Here is a 20,987-nt window from a genome sequence, read left to right as displayed (position 1 = left end):
GGTCTTTCACACACTCACAGTCTCTCTCGCACTCTCTCTCACACTCACACTGTCTCTCACACACTCACAGTCTCTCTCTCACTCTCACAATCTCTCTCACACTCACTCCATCTTTTTCATACACTCACAATCTCTCTCTCACATTCACAGTCTCTCACAGACTCACAGTCTCGCTCTCTCACACTCACAGTCTCTCACAGACTCACAGTCTCGCTCTCTCACACTCACAGTCTCTCACAGGCTCACAGTCTCTCTCTCACACTCACAGGCTCTCTCACATACTCACAGGCTCTCACAGACTCACAGTCTCTCTCTCACTCTCACAGGCTCTCTCACACACTCACAGGCTTTCACAGACTCACAGTCTCTCTCTCTCACACTCACAGGCTCTCACAGACTCACAGTCTCTCTCTCACACTCACAGGCTCTCTCACACTCACAGTCTCTCACTGACTCACAGTCTTTCTCTCACACTCACAAGCTCTCACACACTCACAGTCTCTCACACGCACACTCTTTCACACACTCACAATCTCTCACAGGCTCTCCCTCACACTCAGTCTCTCTCACACTCACAGTCTCTCTCACACTCACCGTCTCTCACACACAGAGTCTCTCTCTCACACTCACACTCTCTCTCACACTCTCAGTCTTTCTCTCGCGCTCACAGATTCACTCACACTCACACTCTCTCTCACACTCACTCAGTCTATTTCATACACTCGCAGTCTCTCTCTCACACTCACAGTCTCTCTCACACTCACTCAATGTTTTCATTCACTCACAGTCTCTCTCTCACACTCACAGTCTCTCAGACTCAGAGTCTCTCTCTCTCACACTCACAGTCTCTCACAGACTCACAGTCTCGCTCTCTCACACTCACAGTCTCTCACAGACTCACAGTCTCTCTCTCTCTCTCTCACACTCACAGTCTCTCACAGACTCACAGTCTCGCTCTCTCACACTCACAGGCTCTCACAGACTCACAGTCTCTCTCTCTCACGCTCACAGTCTCTCACAGCCTCACAGTCTCTCTCTTTCACGCTCACAGTCTCTCACAGACTCACAGTCTCTCTCTCTCACGCTCACAGGCTCTCACAGACTCACAGTCTCTCTCTCTCACGCTCACAGGCTCTCACAGACTCACAGTCTCTCTCTCTCACACTCAGTCTCTCACACACTCAGTCTCTCTCACACTCACAGTCGCTCACACTCAAACTCTCTCTCACACACTCAGTCTCAATAACATAGAAACATAGAAACATAGAAAATAGGTGCAGGAGTAGGCCATTCGGCCCTTCTAGCCTGCACCGCCATTCAATGAGTTCATGGCTGAACATTCAACTTCAGTACCCCATTCCTGCTTTCTCGCCATACCCCTTGATCCCCCTAGCAGTAAGGACCTCATCTAACTCCTTTTTGAATATATTTAGTGAATTGGCCTCAACAACTTTCTGTGGTAGAGAATTCCACAGGTTCACCACTCTCTGGGTGAAGAAGTTCCTCCGCATCTCGGTCCTAAATGGCTTACCCCTTATCCTTAGACTGTGACCCCTGGTTCTGGACTTCCCCAACATTGGGAACATTCTTCCTGCATCTAACCTGTCTAACCCCGTCAGAATTTTATATGTTTCTATGAGGTCCCCTCTCATTCTTCTGAACTCCAGTGAATACTCAGTCTTTCACACTCTCTCTCACACACAGTCTCTCATACACTCAGTCTCTATCACACACTCAGTCTCTCACACTCACAGTATCTCTCTAACACACAAGGTCTTTCACACACTCACAGTCTCTCTCACACTCGCTCTCATACACTCAGTCTCTATCACACACTCAGTCTCTCATAAACTCTCTCTCACATACTCAGTCTCTCTCACACTCTCAGTCGCTCTCTCACACACAAGGTCTTTCACACACTCACAGTCTCTCTCGCACTCTCTCTCACACTCACACTCTCTCTTACACAAACTCAGTCTCTTTCATACACTCACAGTCTCTCTCACACTCACAGGCTCTCTCACACACTCACTGGCTCTCACAGACTCACAGTCTCTCTCTCTCACACTCACAGTCTCTCTCACACTCACAGTCTCTCACAGACTCACAGTCTCTCTCTCTCACACTCACAGGCTCTCACAGACTCACAGTCTCTCTCTCACACTCACAGTCTCTCTCTCTCACACGCACAGGCTCTCACAGACTCACAGTCTCTCTCTCACACTCACAGGCTCTCACAGACTCACAGTCTCTCTCTCTCTCACACTCACAGGCTCTCTCACACTCACAGTCTCTCACAGACTCACAGTCTCTCTCTCTCACACTCACAGGCTCTCACAGATTCACAGTCTCTCTCTCACACTCACAAGCTCTCTCGCACACTCACAGGCTCTCACAGACTCACAATCTCTCTCTCTCACACTCACAGGCTCTCACAGATTCACAGTCACTCTCTCTCACACTCACAGGCTCTCTCACACTCACAGGCTCTCTCACACTCACAGTATCTCTCACAGACTCACAGTCTATCTCTCTCACACTCGCAGTCTCTCACACACTTACAATCTCTCACACACTCACAGGCTCTCCCTCACACTCAGTCTCTCTCACACTGACAGTCTCTCTCACACTCACTCAGTCTATTTCATACACTCACAGTCTCTCACACACTTAAAGTCTCGCTCTCTCACTCACAGTCTCTCGCACACTCACAGGCTCTCACAGACTCACAGTCTCTCTCTCTCACACTCACAGGCTCTCACAGACTCACAGTCTCTCTCTCTCTCACACTCACAGGCTCTCTCACACTCACAGTCTCTCACAGACTCACAGTCACTCTCTCTCACACTCACAGACTCTCTCACACTCACAGTCTCTCTCACAGACTCACAGTCTCTCTCTCTCACACTCGCAGTCTCTCACACACTCACAGTCTCTCACACTCACACTCTTTCACACACTCACAATCTCTCACACACTCACAGGCTCTCCCTCACACTCAGTCTCTCTCACACTGACAGTCTCTCTCACACTCACTCAGTCTATTTCATACACTCACAGTCTCTCACACACTTAAAGTCTCGCTCTCTCACTCACAGTCTCTCTCTCACACTCTCAGTCTTTCTCTCGTGCTCACAGACTCACGCACACTCACACTCACTCAATCTCTTTCATACACTCACACTCTCTCTCTGACTATCACACTCTCTCTCTCACTCTCACACTCTCTCTCTCACACTCACAGGCTCTCACAGACTCACAGTCTCTCTCTCTCACACTCACAGGCTCTCTCACACTCACAGTCTCTCTCACAGACTCACAGTCTCTCTCTCTCTCACACTCGCAGTCTCTCACACACTCACAGTCTCTCACACTCACACTCTTTCACATACTCACAATCTCTCACACACTCACAGGCTCTCCCTCACACTCAGTCTCTCTCACACTCACAGTCTCTCTCACACTCACTGTCTCTCACACACAGAGTCTCTCTCTCACACTCACACTCTCTCTCACACTCACTCAGTCTATTTCATACACTCAGTCTCTCACACACTTAAAGTCTCACTCTCTCACTCACAGTCTCTCTATCACACTCTCAGTCTTTCTCTCGTGCTCACAGACTCACTCACACTTACACTCACTCAATCTCTTTCATACACTCACAGTCTCTCTCACACACTCACACTCTCTCTCTCACTCTCACACTCTCTCTCACTCTCACACTCTCTCTCTCACTCTCACAGTCTCTCTCTCACACTCACAGTCACTCTCTCACACTCACAGTCTCTCTCACACTCATCGTCTCTCTCTCTCTCACACTCACAGTCTCTCACAGTCTCGCTCTCTCACACTCACAGTCTCTCACACTCACAGTCACTCTCTCTCTCTCTTACACTCACAGTCTCTCAAAGACTCACAGTCTCTCCCTCTCTCACACTCACAGGCTCTCACAGACTCACAATCTCTCTCTCTCACGCTCACAGTCTCTCACAGACTCACAGTCTCTCTCTCTCTCACGCTCACAGTCTCTCACAGACTCACAGTCTCTCTCTCACACACTCACAGGCTCTCACAGACTCACAGTCTCGCTCTCTCACACTCACAGGCTCTCACAGACTCACAGTCTCTCTCTCTCACTATCTCTCACTCTCTCACACACTCACTCTCTCAAACACAGTCTCTCACAACTTCTCTCTCATACTCAGTCTCTCACACACTCAGTCTCTCTCACACTCACAGTCGCTCACACTCAAACTCTCTCTCACACACTCAGTCTCTTGCACACACAGTCTTTCACACTCTCTCTCGCACACTCAGTCTCTCATACACTCAGTCTCTATCACACACTCAGTCTCTCACACTCACAGTATCTCTCTAACACACAAGGTCTTTCACACACTCACAGTCTCTCTCACACTCGCTCTCATACACTCAGTCTCTATCACACACTCAGTCTCTCATACACTCAGTCTCTCAAACACTCACAGTCTCTCTCACACTCACAGTCTCTCTCACAGACGCACATGTCTCTCTCTCTCACACTCGCAGTCTCTCACACACTCACAGTCTCTCACACGCACACTCTTTCACACACTCACAATCTCTTACATACTCACAGGCTCTCCCTCACACTCAGTCTCTCTCACACTCACAGTATCTCTCTAACACACAAGGTCTTTCACACACTCACAGTCTCTCTCTCTCATACTCACAGGCTCTCTTACACTCACAGTCTTTCACAGACTCACAGTCTCTCTCTCACACTCACAGGCTCTCACAGACTCACAGTCTCTCTCTCACACTTTCTCTCACGCTCTCACACACTCACTCTCTCAAACACTCAGTCTCTCACACCCTCTATCTCACACTCAGTCTCTCACACACTCAGTCTCTCTCACACTCACAGTCGCTCACACTCAAACTCTCTCTCACACACTCAGTCTCTATAACACTCAGTCTTTCATACTCGCTCTCACACTCGCTCTCATACACTCAGTCTCTATCACACACTCAGTCTCTCATACACTCTCTCACACACACTCAGTCTCTCTCACACTCTCAGTCGCTCTCTCACACACAAGGACTTTCACACACTCACAGTCTCTCTCGCAATCTCTCTCACACTCACACTCTCTCTTACACACACTCAGTCTCTTTCATACACTCACAGTCTCTCTCACACTCACAGGCTCTCTCACACACTCACAGGCTCTCACAGACTCACAGTCTCTCTCTCTCACACTCACAGTCTCTCTCACACTCACAGTCTCTCACAGACTCACAGTCTCTCTCTCTCACACTCACAGGCTCTCACACACTCACAGTCTCTCTCTCACACTCACAGGCACTCTCACACACTCACAGGCTCTCACAGACTCACAGTCACTCTCTCACACTCACAGGCTCTCTCACACTCTCACAGGCTCTCACAGACTCACAGTCTCTCTCTCTCACACTCACAGGCTCTCACAGACTCACAGTCTCTCTCTCACACTCACAGGCTCTCTCGCACACTCACAGGCTCTCACAGACTCACAGTCTCTCTCTCTCTCACACTCACAGGCTCACAGAATCACAGTCACTCTCTCTCACACTCACAGGCTCTCTCACACTCACAGTCTCTCTCACAGACTCACAGTCTCTCTCTCTCACACTCACAGTCTCTCACACACTCACAGTCTCTCACACTCACACTCTTTCACACACTCACAATCTCTCACACACTCACAGGCTCTCCCTCACACTCAGTCTCTCTCACACTCACAGTCTCTCTCACACTCACTCAGTCTATTTCATACACTCACAGTCTCTCACACACTTAAAGTCTCGCTCTCTCACTCACAGTCTCTCTCTCACACTCTCAGTCTTCCTCTCGTGCTCACAGACTCACTCACACTCACACTCACTCAATCTCTTTCATACACTCACAGTCTCTCTCACACACTCACACTCTCTCTCTCACTCTCACACTCTCTCTCTCACTCTCACACTCTCTCTCTCACACTCACAGGCTCTCACATACTCACAGTCTCTCTCTCTCACACTCACAGGCTCTCTCACACTCACAGTCTCTCACACTCAGTCTCTATCACACACTCAGTCTCTCACACTCACAGTATCTCTCTAACACACAAGGTCTTTCACACACTCACAGTCTCTCTCACACTCTCTCTCATACTCTCAGTCTCTCATACACTCAGTCTCTATCACACACTCAGTCTCTCAAACACTCACAGTCTCTCTCACACACTCAGTCTCTCTCACACTCTCCGTCGCTCTCTCACACACAAGGTCTTTCACACACTCACAGTCTCTCTCGCACTCTCTCTCACACTCACACTGTCTCTCACACACTCACAGTCTCTCTCTCACTCTCACAATCTCTCTCACACTCACTCCATCTTTTTCATACACTCACAATCTCTCTCTCACATTCACAGTCTCTCACAGACTCACAGTCTCGCTCTCTCACACTCACAGTCTCTCACAGACTCAGTCTCTCTCTCACACTCACAGTCTCTCACAGACTCACAGTCTCTCTCTCACACTCACAGGCTCTCACATACTCACAGGCTCTCACAGACTCACAGTCTCTCTCTCACTCTCACAGGCTGTCTCACACACTCACAGGCTCTCACAGACTCACAGTCTCTCTCTCACACTCACAGGCTCTCTCACACTCACAGTCTCTCTCACACTCACAGTCTCTCACTGACTCACAGTCTCTCTCTCACACTCACAAGCTCTCACACACTCACAGTCTCTCACACTCACACTCTTTCACACCCTCACAATCTCTCACACACTCACAGGCTCTCCCTCACACTCAGTCTCTCTCACACTCACAGTCTCTCTCACACTCACCGTCTCTCACACACAGAGTCTCTCTCTCACACTCACACTCTCTCTCACACTCACTCAGTCTATTTCATACACTCACAGTCTCTCACACACTTAAAGTCTCGCTCTCTCACTCACAGTTTCTCTCTCACACTCTCAGTCTTTCTCTCGCGCTCACAGATTCACTCACACTCACACTCTCACAGTCTCTCTCTCACACTCACAGTCTCTCGCTCACTCTCACAGTCTCTCTCACACTCACAGTCTCTCTCTCACACTCACAGTCTCTCTCACACTCACTCAATGTTTTCATTCACTCACAGTCTCTCTCTCACACTCACAGTCTCTCACAGACTCATAGTCTCTCTCTCTCACACTCACAGTCTCTCACAGACTCACAGTCTCCCCCTCTCTCACACTCACAGGCTCTCACAGACTCACAGTCTCTCTCTCTCACGCTCACAGTCTCTCACAGCCTCACAGTCTCTCTCTTTCACGCTCACAGTCTCTCACAGACTCACAATCTCTCTCTCTCACGCTCACAGGCTCTCACAGACTCACAGTCTCTCTCTCTCACGCTCACAGGCTCTCACAGACTCACAGTCTCTCTCTCTCACACTCAGTCTCTCACACACTCAGTCTCTCTCACACTCACAGTCGCTCACACTCAAACTCTCTCTCACACACTCAGTCTCTATAACACTCAGTCTTTCACACTCTCTCTCACACTCGCTCTCATACACTCAGTCTCTATCACACACTCAGTCTCTCATACACTCTCTCTCACACTCTCAGTCGCTCTCTCACACACAAGGACTTTCACACACTCACAGTCTCTCTCGCACTCTCTCTCACACTCACACTCTCTCTTACACACACTCAGTCTCTTTCACACACTCACAGTCTATCTCACACTCACAGGCTCTCTCACACACTCACAGGCTCTCACAGACTCACAGTCTCTCTCTCTCACACTCACAGTCTCTCTCACACTCACAGTCTCTCACAGACTCACAGTCTCTCTCTCTCACACTCACAGGCTCTCACACACTCACAGTCTCTCTCTCACACTCACAGGCACTTTCACACACTCACAGGCTCTCACAGACTCACAGTCACTCTCTCACACTCACAGGCTCTCTCACACTCTCACAGGCTCTCACAGACTCACAGTCTCTCTCTCTCACACTCACAGGCTCTCAAAGACTCACAGTCTCTCTCTCAAAATCACAGGCTCTCTCGCACACTCACAAGCTCTCACAGACTCACAGTCTCTCTCTCTCTCACACTCACAGGCTCTCACAGATTCACAGTCACTCTCTCTCACACTCACAGGCTCTCTCACACTCACAGTCTCTCTCACAGACTCACAGTCTCTCTCTCTCACACTCGCAGTCTCTCACACACTCACAGTCTCTCACACTCACACTCTTTCACACACTCACAATCTCTCACACACTCACAGGCTCTCCCTCACACTCAGTCTCTCTCACACACACAGTCTCTCTCACACTCACTCAGTCTATTTCATACACTCACAGTCTCTCTCACACACTCACACTGTCTCTCTCTCACTCTCACACTCTCTCTCTCACTCTCACAGGCTCTCACAGACTCACAGTCTCTCTCTCTCACACTCACAGGCTCTCTCACACTCACAGTCTTTCTCTCACACTGACACTCTCTCACACTCACAGGCTCTCACCGACTCACAGTCTCTCTCACACTCACAGTCTCTCTCATAGTCTCTCTCTCTCACACTCGCAGTCTCTCACACACTCACAGTCTCTCACACTCACACTCTTTCACATACTCACAATCTCTCACACACTCACAGGCTCTCCCTCACACTCAGTCTCTCTCACACTCACAGTCTCTCTCACACTCACTCAGTCTATTTCATACACTCACAGTCTCTCTCACACACTCACCCTGTCTCTCTCTCACTCTCACACTCTCTCTCTCACTCTCACAGGCTCTCACAGACTCACAGTCTCTCTCTCTCACACTCACAGGCTCTCTCACACTCACAGTCTTTCTCTCACACTGACACTCTCTCACACTCACAGGCTCTCACCGACTCACAGTCTCTCTCACACTCACAGTCTCTCTCATAGTCTCTCTCTCTCACACTCGCAGTCTCTCACACACTCACAGTCTCTCACACTCACACTCTTTCACATACTCACAATCTCTCACACACTCACAGGCTCTCCCTCACACTCAGTCTCTCTCACACTCACAGTCTCTCTCACACTCACCGTCTCTCACACACAGAGTCTCTCTCTCACACTCACACTCTCTCTCACACTCACTCAGTCTATTTCATACACTCACAGTCTCTCACACACTTAAAGTCTCGCTCTCTCACTCACAGTCTCTCTATCACACTCTCAGTCTTTCTCTCGTGCTCACAGACTCACTCACACTCACACTCACTCAATCTCTTTCATACACTCACAGTCTCTCTCACACACTCACACTCTCTCTCTCACTCTCACTCTCACACTCTCTCTCTCACTCTCACACTCTCTCTCTCACTCTCACAGTCACTCTCTCACACTCACAGTCTCTCTCACACTCACAGTCTCTCTCACACTCACAGTCTCACTCTCTCACACTCACAGTCTCTCACAGTCTCGCTCTCTCACACTCACAGTCTCTCACACTCACAGTCTCTCTCTCTCTCTCTCACACTCACAGTCTCTCAAAGACTCACAGTCTCTCCCTCTCTCACACTCACAGGCTCTCACAGACTCACAGCCTCTCTCTCTCATGCTCACAGTCACTCACAGACTCACAGTCTCTCTCTCTCACGCTCACAGTCTCTCACAGACTCACAGTCTCTCTCTCACACACTCACAGGCTCTCACAGACTCACAGTCTCGCTCTCTCACACTCACAGGCTTTCACAGACTCACAGTCTCTCTCTCACACTTTCTCTCACTCTCACACACTCACTCTCTCAAACACTCAGTCTCTCACAACTTCTCTCTCATACTCAGTCTCTCTCACACTCTCAGTCGCTCTCTCACACACAAGGACTTTCACACACTCACAGTCTCTCTCGCAATCTCTCTCACACTCACACTCTCTCTTACACACACTCAGTCTCTTTCATACACTCACAGTCTCTCTCACACTCTCAGTCTCTATCACACACTCAGTCTCTCACACTCAGTCTCTATCACACACTCAGTCTCTCACACTCACAGTATCTCTCTAACACACAAGATCTTTCACACACTCACAGTCCCTCTCACACTCTCTCTCATACTCTCAGTCTCTATCACACACTCAGTCTCTCATACACTCAGTCTCTATCACACACTCAGTCTCTCAAACACTCACAGTCTCTCTCACACTCTCTCTCACACACTCAGTCTCTCTCACACTCTCCGTCGCTCTCTCACACACAAGGTCTTTCACACACTCACAGTCTCTCTCTCACTCTCACAATCTCTCTCACACTCACTCCATCTTTTTCATACACTCACAATCTCTCTCTCACATTCACAGTCTCTCACAGACTCACAGTCTCGCTCTCTCACACTCACAGTCTCTCACAGACTCACAGTCTCGCTCTCTCACACTCACAGTCTCTCACAGACTCACAGTCTCTCTCTCACACTCACAGGCTCTCTCACATACTCACAGGCTCTCAGAGACTCACAGTCTCTCTCTCACTCTCACAGGCTCTCTCACACGCTCACAGTCTCTCACAGCCTCACAGTCTCTCTCTTTCACGCTCACAGTCTCTCACAGACTCACAGTCTCTCTCTCTCACGCTCACAGGCTCTCACAGACTCACAGTCTCTCTCTCTCACGCTCACAGGCTCTCACAGACTCACAGTCTCTCTCTCTCACACTCAGTCTCTCACACACTCAGTCTCTCTCACACTCACAGTCGCTCACACTCAAACTCTCTCTCACACACTCAGTCTCAATAACATAGAAACATAGAAACATAGAAAATAGGTGCAGGAGTAGGCCATTCGGCCCTTCTAGCCTGCACCGCCATTCAATGAGTTCATGGCTGAACATTCAACTTCAGTACCCCATTCCTGCTTTCTCGCCATACCCCTTGATCCCCCTAGCAGTAAGGACCTCATCTAACTCCTTTTTGAATATATTTAGTGAATTGGCCTCAACAACTTTCTGTGGTAGAGAATTCCACAGGTTCACCACTCTCTGGGTGAAGAAGTTCCTCCGCATCTCGGTCCTAAATGGCTTACCCCTTATCCTTAGACTGTGACCCCTGGTTCTGGACTTCCCCAACATTGGGAACATTCTTCCTGCATCTAACCTGTCTAACCCCGTCAGAATTTTATATGTTTCTATGAGGTCCCCTCTCATTCTTCTGAACTCCAGTGAATACTCAGTCTTTCACACTCTCTCTCACACACAGTCTCTCATACACTCAGTCTCTATCACACACTCAGTCTCTCACACTCACAGTATCTCTCTAACACACAAGGTCTTTCACACACTCACAGTCTCTCTCACACTCGCTCTCATACACTCAGTCTCTATCACACACTCAGTCTCTCATAAACTCTCTCTCACATACTCAGTCTCTCTCACACTCTCAGTCGCTCTCTCACACACAAGGTCTTTCACACACTCACAGTCTCTCTCGCACTCTCTCTCACACTCACACTCTCTCTTACACAAACTCAGTCTCTTTCATACACTCACAGTCTCTCTCACACTCACAGGCTCTCTCACACACTCACTGGCTCTCACAGACTCACAGTCTCTCTCTCTCACACTCACAGTCTCTCTCACACTCACAGTCTCTCACAGACTCACAGTCTCTCTCTCTCACACTCACAGGCTCTCACAGACTCACAGTCTCTCTCTCACACTCACAGTCTCTCTCTCTCACACGCACAGGCTCTCACAGACTCACAGTCTCTCTCTCACACTCACAGGCTCTCTCGCACACTCACAGGCTCTCACAGACTCACAATCTCTCTCTCACACTCACAGGCTCTCACAGATTCCCAGTCACTCTCTCTCACACTCACAGGCTCTCTCACACTCACAGTCTCTCTCACACACTCACAGTCTCTTACACGCACACTCTTTCACACACTCACAATCTCTTACACACTCACAGGCTCTCCCTCACACTCAGTCTCTCTCATACTCACAGTATCTCTCTAACACACAAGGTCTTTCACACACTCACAGTCTCTCTCACACTCGCTCTCATACACTCAGTCTCTATCACACACAGTCTCTCATACACTCAGTCTCTATCACACACTCAGTCTCTCAAACACTCACAGTCTCTCTCACACTATCTCTCACACACTCAGTCTCTCTCATACTCTCAGTCACTCTCTCACACACAAGGTCTTTCAGACACTCACAGTCTCTCTCGCACTCTCTCTCACACTCACATTCTCACTTACACACACTCAGTCTCTTTCATACACTCACAGTCACTCTCACACTAACAGTCCCTCTCAAACTCAGTCTCTCACACACTCAGTCTCTCTCACACACTCACAGTCTCTCTCTCACTCTCACAGTCTCTCTCACACTCACTCAATCTTTTTCATACACTCACAGTCTCTCTCTCACACTCACAGGCTCTCTCACACACTCACAGGCTCTCACAGACTCACCGTCTCTCTCTCACACTCACAGGCTCTCACACACTCACAGTCTCTCTCTCACACTCACAGTCTCTCTCACACACTCACAGGCTCTCACAAACTCACAGTCTCTCTCTCTCACACTCACAGGCTCTCTCACACTCACAGTCTCTCTCTCACACTTTCTCTCACTCTCTCACACACTCACTCTCTCAAACACTCAGTCTCTCACACCCTCTATCTCACACTCAGTCTCTCACACACTCAGTCTCTCTCACACTCACAGTCGCTCACACTCAAACTCTCTCTCACACACTCAGTCTCTATAACACTCAGTCTTTCACACTCTCTCTCACACTCGCTCTCATACACTCAGTCTCTATCACACACTCAGTCTCTCATACACTCTCTCTCACACACTCAGTCTCTCTCACACTCTCAGTCGCTCTCTCACACACAAGGACTTCCACACACTCACAGTCTCTCTCGCACTCTCTCTCACACTCACACTCTCTCTTACACACACTCAGTCTCTTTCATACACTCACAGTCTCTCTCACACTCACAGGCTCTCTCACACACTCACAGGCTCTCACAGACTCACAGTCTCTCTCTCTCACACTCACAGGCTCTCTTACACACACTCAGTCTCTTTCATACACTCACAGTCTCTTTCATACACTCACAGTCTCTCTCACACTCACAGGCTCTCTCACACACACACAGGCTCTCACAGACTCACAGTCTCTCTCTCTCACACACTCACAGTCTCTCTCACACTCACAGTCTCTCACAGACTCACAGTCTCTCTCTCTCACACTCACAGGCTCTCACACACTCACAGTCTCTCTCTCACACTCACAGGCACTCTCACACACTCACAGGCTCTCACAGACTCACAGTCACTCTCTCACACTCACAGGCTCTCTCACACTCTCATAGGCTCTCACAGACTCACAGTCTCTCTCACTCACACTCACAGGCTCTCACAGACTCACAGTCTCTCTCACACACTCACAGGCTCTCTCGCACACTCACAGGCTCTCACAGACTCACAGTCTCTCTCTCTCTCACACTCACAGGCTCACAGATTCACAGTCACTCTCTCTCACAGTCACAGGCTCTCTCACACTCACAGTCTCTCTCACAGACTCACAGTCTCTCTCTCTCACACTCGCAGTCTCTCACACACTCACAGTCTCTCACACTCTTTCACACACTCACAATCTCTCACACACTCACAGGCTCTCCCTCACACTCAGTCTCTCTCACACTCACAGTCTCTCTAACACTCACTCAGTCTATTTCATACACTCACAGTCTCTCACACACTTAAAGTCTCGCTCTCTCACTCACAGTCTCTCTCTCACACTCTCAGTCTTTCTCTCGTGCTCATAGACTCACTCACATTCACACTCACTCAATCTCTTTCATACACTCACAGTCTCTCTCACACACTCACTCTCTCTCTCTCACACTCACACTCTCTCTCTCACTCTCACAGGCTCTCACAGACTCACAGTCTCTCTCTCTCACACTCACAGGCTCTCTCACACTCACAGTCTCTCACACTCAGTCTCTATCACACACTCAGTCTCTCACACTCACAGTATCTCTCTAACACACAAGGTCTTTCACACACTCACAGTCTCTCTCACTCTCTCTCTCTCATACTCTCAGTCTCTATCACACACTCAGTCTCTCATACACTCAGTCTCTATCACACACTCAGTCTCTCAAACACTCACAGTCTCTCTCACACTCTCTCTCACACACTCAGTCTCTCTCACACTCTCCGTCGCTCTCTCACACACAAGGTCTTTCACACACTCACAGTCTCTCTCGCACTCTCTCTCACACTCACACTGTCTCTCACACACTCACAGTCTCTCTCTCACTCTCACAATCTCTCTCACACTCACTCCATCTTTTTCATACACTCACAATCTCTCTCTCACATTCACAGTCTCTCACAGACTCACAGTCTCGCTCTCTCACACTCACAGTCTCTCACAGACTCACAGTCTCGCTCTCTCACACTCACAGTCTCTCACAGGCTCACAGTCTCTCTCTCACACTCACAGGCTCTCTCACATACTCACAGGCTCTCACAGACTCACAGTCTCTCTCTCACTCTCACAGGCTCTCTCACACACTCACAGGCTTGCACAGACTCACAGTCTCTCTCTCTCACACTCACAGGCTCTCACAGACTCACAGTCTCTCTCTCACACTCACAGGCTCTCTCACACTCACAGTCTCTCACTGACTCACAGTCTCTCTCTCACACACTCACAGTCTCTCACACGCACACTCTTTCACACACTCACAATCTCTCACAGGCTCTCCCTCACACTCAGTCTCTCTCACACTCACAGTCTCTCTCACACTCACCGTCTCTCACACACAGAGTCTCTCTCTCACACTCACACTCTCTCTCACACTCACTCAGTCTATTTCATACACTCACAGTCTCTCTCTCACACTCACAGTCTCTCTCACACTCACTCAATGTTTTCATTCACTCACAGTCTCTCTCTCACACTCACAGTCTCTCAGACTCAGAGTCTCTCTCTCTCACACTCACAGTCTCTCACAGACTCACAGTCTCGCTCTCTCACACTCACAGTCTCTCACAGACTCACAGTCTCTCTCTCTCTCTCTCACACTCACAGTCTCTCACAGACTCACAGTCTCACTCTCTCACACTCACAGGCTCTCACAGACTCACAGTCTCTCTCTCACACTCACAGTCTCTCACAGACTCACAGTCTCGCTCTCTCACGCTCACAGGCTCTCACAGACTCACAGTCTCTCTCTCTCACGCTCACAGGCTCTCACAGACTCACAGTCTCTCTCTCTCACACTCAGTCTCTCACACACTCAGTCTCTCTCACACTCACAGTCGCTCACACTCAAACTCTCTCTCACACACAGTCTCAATAACACTTAGTCTTTCACACTCTCTCTCACACACAGTCTCTCATACACTCAGTCTCTATCACACACTCAGTCTCTCACACTCACAGTATCTCTCTAACACACAAGGTCTTTCACACACTCACAGTCTCTCTCACACTCGCTCTCATACACTCAGTCTCTATCACACACTCAGTCTCTCATAAACTCTCTCTCACATACTCAGTCTCTCTCACACTCTCAGTCGCTCTCTCACACACAAGGTCTTTCACACACTCACAGTCTCTCTCGCACTCTCTCTCACACTCACACTCTCTCTTACACAAACTCAGTCTCTTTCATACACTCACAGTCTCTCTCACACTCACAGGCTCTCTCACACACTCACTGGCTCTCACAGACTCACAGTCTCTCTCTCTCACACTCACAGTCTCTCTCACACACAGTCTCTCACAGACTCACAGTCTCTCTCTCTCACACTCACAGGCTCTCACAGACTCACAGTCTCTCTCTTACACTCACAGGCACACACACACACTCACAGGCTCTCACAGACTCACAGTCACTCTCTCACACTCTCACAGGCTCTCACAGACTCACAGTCTCTCTCTCTCTCACACTCACAGGCTCTCTCACACTCACAGTCTCTCACAGACTCACAGTCTCTCTCTCTCACACTCACAGGCTCTCACAGATTCACAGTCTCTCTCTCACACTCACAAGCTCTCTCGCACACTCACAGGCTCTCACAGACTCACAGTCTCTCTCTCTCACACTCACAGGCTCTCACAGACTCACAGTCTCTCTCTCTCTCACACTCACAGGCTCTCTCACACTCACAGTCTCTCACAGACTCACAGTCACTCTCTCTCACACTCACAGACTCTCTCACACTCACAGTCTCTCTCACAGACTCACAGTCTCTCTCTCTCACACTCGCAGTCTCTCACACACTCACAGTCTCTCACACTCACACTCTTTCACACACTCACAATCTCTCACACACTCACAGGCTCTCCCTCACACTCAGTCTCTCTCACACTGACAGTCTCTCTCACACTCACTCAGTCTATTTCATACACTCACAGTCTCTCACACACTTAAAGTCTCGCTCTCTCACTCACAGTCTCTCTCTCACACTCTCAGTCTTTCTCTCGTGCTCACAGACTCACGCACACTCACACTCACTCAATCTCTTTCATACACTCACACTCTCTCTCTGACTATCACACTCTCTCTCTCACTCTCACACTCTCTCTCTCACACTCACAGGCTCTCACAGACTCACAGTCTCTCTCTCTCACACTCACAGGCTCTCTCACACTCACAGTCTCTCTCACAGACTCACAGTCTCTCTCTCTCTCACACTCGCAGTCTCTCACACACTCACAGTCTCTCACACTCACACTCTTTCACATACTCACAATCTCTCACACACTCACAGGCTCTCCCTCACACTCAGTCTCTCTCACACTCACAGTCTCTCTCACACTCACTGTCTCTCACACACAGAGTCTCTCTCTCACACTCACACTCTCTCTCACACTCACTCAGTCTATTTCATACACTCAGTCTCTCACACACTTAAAGTCTCACTCTCTCACTCACAGTCTCTCTATCACACTCTCAGTCTTTCTCTCGTGCTCACAGACTCACTCACACTTACACTCACTCAATCTCTTTCATACACTCACAGTCTCTCTCACACACTCACACTCTCTCTCTCACTCTCACACTCTCTCTCACTCTCACACTCTCTCTCTCACTCTCACAGTCTCTCTCTCACACTCACAGTCACTCTCTCACACTCACAGTCTCTCTCACACTCATCGTCTCTCTCTCTCACACTCACAGTCTCTCACAGTCTCGCTCTCTCACACTCACAGTCTCTCACACTCACAGTCACTCTCTCTCTCTCTTACACTCACAGTCTCTCAAAGACTCACAGTCTCTCCCTCTCTCACACTCACAGGCTCTCACAGACTCACAATCTCTCTCTCTCACGCTCACAGTCTCTCACAGACTCACAGTCTCTCTCTCTCTCACGCTCACAGTCTCTCACAGACTCACAGTCTCTCTCTCACACACTCACAGGCTCTCACAGACTCACAGTCTCGCTCTCTCACACTCACAGGCTCTCACAGACTCACAGTCTCTCTCTCTCACTATCTCTCACTCTCTCACACACTCACTCTCTCAAACACAGTCTCTCACAACTTCTCTCTCATACTCAGTCTCTCACACACTCAGTCTCTCTCACACTCACAGTCGCTCACACTCAAACTCTCTCTCACACACTCAGTCTCTTGCACACACAGTCTTTCACACTCTCTCTCGCACACTCAGTCTCTCATACACTCAGTCTCTATCACACACTCAGTCTCTCACACTCACAGTATCTCTCTAACACACAAGGTCTTTCACACACTCACAGTCTCTCTCACACTCGCTCTCATACACTCAGTCTCTATCACACACTCAGTCTCTCATACACTCAGTCTCTATCACACACTCAGTCTCTCAAACACTCACAGTCTCTCTCACACTCACAGTCTCTCTCACAGACGCACATGTCTCTCTCTCTCACACTCGCAGTCTCTCACACACTCACAGTCTCTCACACGCACACTCTTTCACACACTCACAATCTCTTACATACTCACAGGCTCTCCCTCACACTCAGTCTCTCTCACACTCACAGTATCTCTCTAACACACAAGGTCTTTCACACACTCACAGTCTCTCTCTCTCATACTCACAGGCTCTCTTACACTCACAGTCTTTCACAGACTCACAGTCTCTCTCTCACACTCACAGGCTCTCACAGACTCACAGTCTCTCTCTCACACTTTCTCTCACGCTCTCACACACTCACTCTCTCAAACACTCAGTCTCTCACACCCTCTATCTCACACTCAGTCTCTCACACACTCAGTCTCTCTCACACTCACAGTCGCTCACACTCAAACTCTCTCTCACACACTCAGTCTCTATAACACTCAGTCTTTCATACTCGCTCTCACACTCGCTCTCATACACTCAGTCTCTATCACACACTCAGTCTCTCATACACTCTCTCACACACACTCAGTCTCTCTCACACTCTCAGTCGCTCTCTCACACACAATTACTTTCACACACTCACAGTCTCTCTCGCAATCTCTCTCACACTCACACTCTCTCTTACACACACTCAGTCTCTTTCATACACTCACAGTCTCTCTCACACTCACAGGCTCTCTCACACACTCACAGGCTCTCACAGACTCACAGTCTCTCTCTCTCACACTCACAGTCTCTCTCACACTCACAGTCTCTCACAGACTCACAGTCTCTCTCTCTCACACTCACAGGCTCTCACACACTCACAGTCTCTCTCTCACACTCACAGGCACTCTCACACACTCACAGGCTCTCACAGACTCACAGTCACTCTCTCACACTCACAGGCTCTCTCACACTCTCACAGGCTCTCACAGACTCACAGTCTCTCTCTCTCACACTCACAGGCTCTCACAGACTCACAGTCTCTCTCTCACACTCACAGGCTCTCTCGCACACTCACAGGCTCTCACAGACTCACAGTCTCTCTCTCTCTCACACTCACAGGCTCACAGATTCACAGTCACTCTCTCTCACACTCACAGGCTCTCTCACACTCACAGTCTCTCTCACAGACTCACAGTCTCTCTCTCTCACACTCACAGTCTCTCACACACTCACAGTCTCTCACACTCACACTCTTTCACACACTCACAATCTCTCACACACTCACAGGCTCTCCCTCACACTCAGTCTCTCTCACACTCACAGTCTCTCTCACACTCACTCAGTCTATTTCATACACTCACAGTCTCTCACACACTTAAAGTCTCGCTCTCTCACTCACAGTCTCTCTCTCACACTCTCAGTCTTCCTCTCGTGCTCACAGACTCACTCACACTCACACTCACTCAATCTCTTTCATACACTCACAGTCTCTCTCACACACTCACACTCTCTCTCTCACTCTCACACTCTCTCTCTCACTCTCACACTCTCTCTCTCACACTCACAGGCTCTCACATACTCACAGTCTCTCTCTCTCACACTCACAGGCTCTCTCACACTCACAGTCTCTCACACTCAGTCTCTATCACACACTCAGTCTCTCACACTCACAGTATCTCTCTAACACACAAGGTCTTTCACACACTCACAGTCTCTCTCACACTCTCTCTCATACTCTCAGTCTCTCATACACTCAGTCTCTATCACACACTCAGTCTCTCAAACACTCACAGTCTCTCTCACACTCTCTCTCACACACTCAGTCTCTCTCACACTCTCCGTCACTCTCTCACACACAAGGTCTTTCACACACTCACAGTCTCTCTCGCACTCTCTCTCACACTCACACTGTCTCTCACACACTCACAGTCTCTCTCTCACTCTCACAATCTCTCTCACACTCACTCCATCTTTTTCATACACTCACAATCTCTCTCTCACATTCACAGTCTCTCACAGACTCACAGTCTCGCTCTCTCACACTCACAGTCTCTCACAGACTCAGTCTCTCTCTCACACTCACAGTCTCTCACAGACTCACAGTCTCTCTCTCACACTCACAGGCTCTCACATACTCACAGGCTCTCACAGACTCACAGTCTCTCTCTCACTCTCACAGGCTCTCTCACACACTCACAGGCTCTCACAGACTCACAGTCTCTCTCTCTCACACTCACAGGCTCTCACAGACTCACAGTCTCTCTCTCACACTCACAGGCTCTCTCACACTCACAGTCTCTCTCACACTCACAGTCTCTCACTGACTCACAGTCTCTCTCTCACACTCACAAGCTCTCACACACTCACAGTCTCTCACACTCACACTCTTTCACACCCTCACAATCTCTCACACACTCACAGGCTCTCCCTCACACTCAGTCTCTCTCACACTCACAGTCTCTCTCACACTCACCGTCTCTCACACACAGAGTCTCTCTCTCACACTCACACTCTCTCTCACACTCACTCAGTCTATTTCATACACTCACAGTCTCTCACACACTTAAAGTCTCGCTCTCTCACTCACAGTCTCTCTCTCACACTCTCAGTCTTTCTCTCGCGCGCACAGATTCACTCACACTCACACTCTCACAGTCTCTCTCTCACACTCACAGTCTCTCTCTCACACTCACAGTCTCTCTCACACTCACTCAATGTTTTCATTCACTCACAGTCTCTCTCTCACACTCACAGTCTCTCACAGACTCATAGTCTCTCTCTCTCACACTCACAGTCTCTCACAGACTCACAGTCTCTCCCTCTCTCACACTCACAGTCTCTCACAGACTCACAGTCTCTCCCTCTCTCACACTCACAGGCTCTCACAGACTCACAGTCTCTCTCTCTCACGCTCACAGTCTCTCACAGCCTCACAGTCTCTCTCTTTCACGCTCACAGTCTCTCACAGACTCACAATCTCTCTCTCTCACGCTCACAGGCTCTCACAGACTCACAGTCTCTCTCTCTCACGCTCACAGGCTCTCACAGACTCACAGTCTCTCTCTCTCACACTCAGTCTCTCACACACTCAGTCTCTCTCACACTCACAGTCGCTCACACTCAAACTCT

The sequence above is a fragment of the Pristiophorus japonicus genome, chromosome 19 (genome assembly GCF_044704955.1).
Source record: "Pristiophorus japonicus isolate sPriJap1 chromosome 19, sPriJap1.hap1, whole genome shotgun sequence".
Lineage (NCBI taxonomy): Eukaryota > Metazoa > Chordata > Chondrichthyes > Pristiophoridae > Pristiophorus > Pristiophorus japonicus.
The sequence above is the reverse complement of the archived record's forward strand: the minus strand, read 5'-3'. Positions refer to the sequence as shown.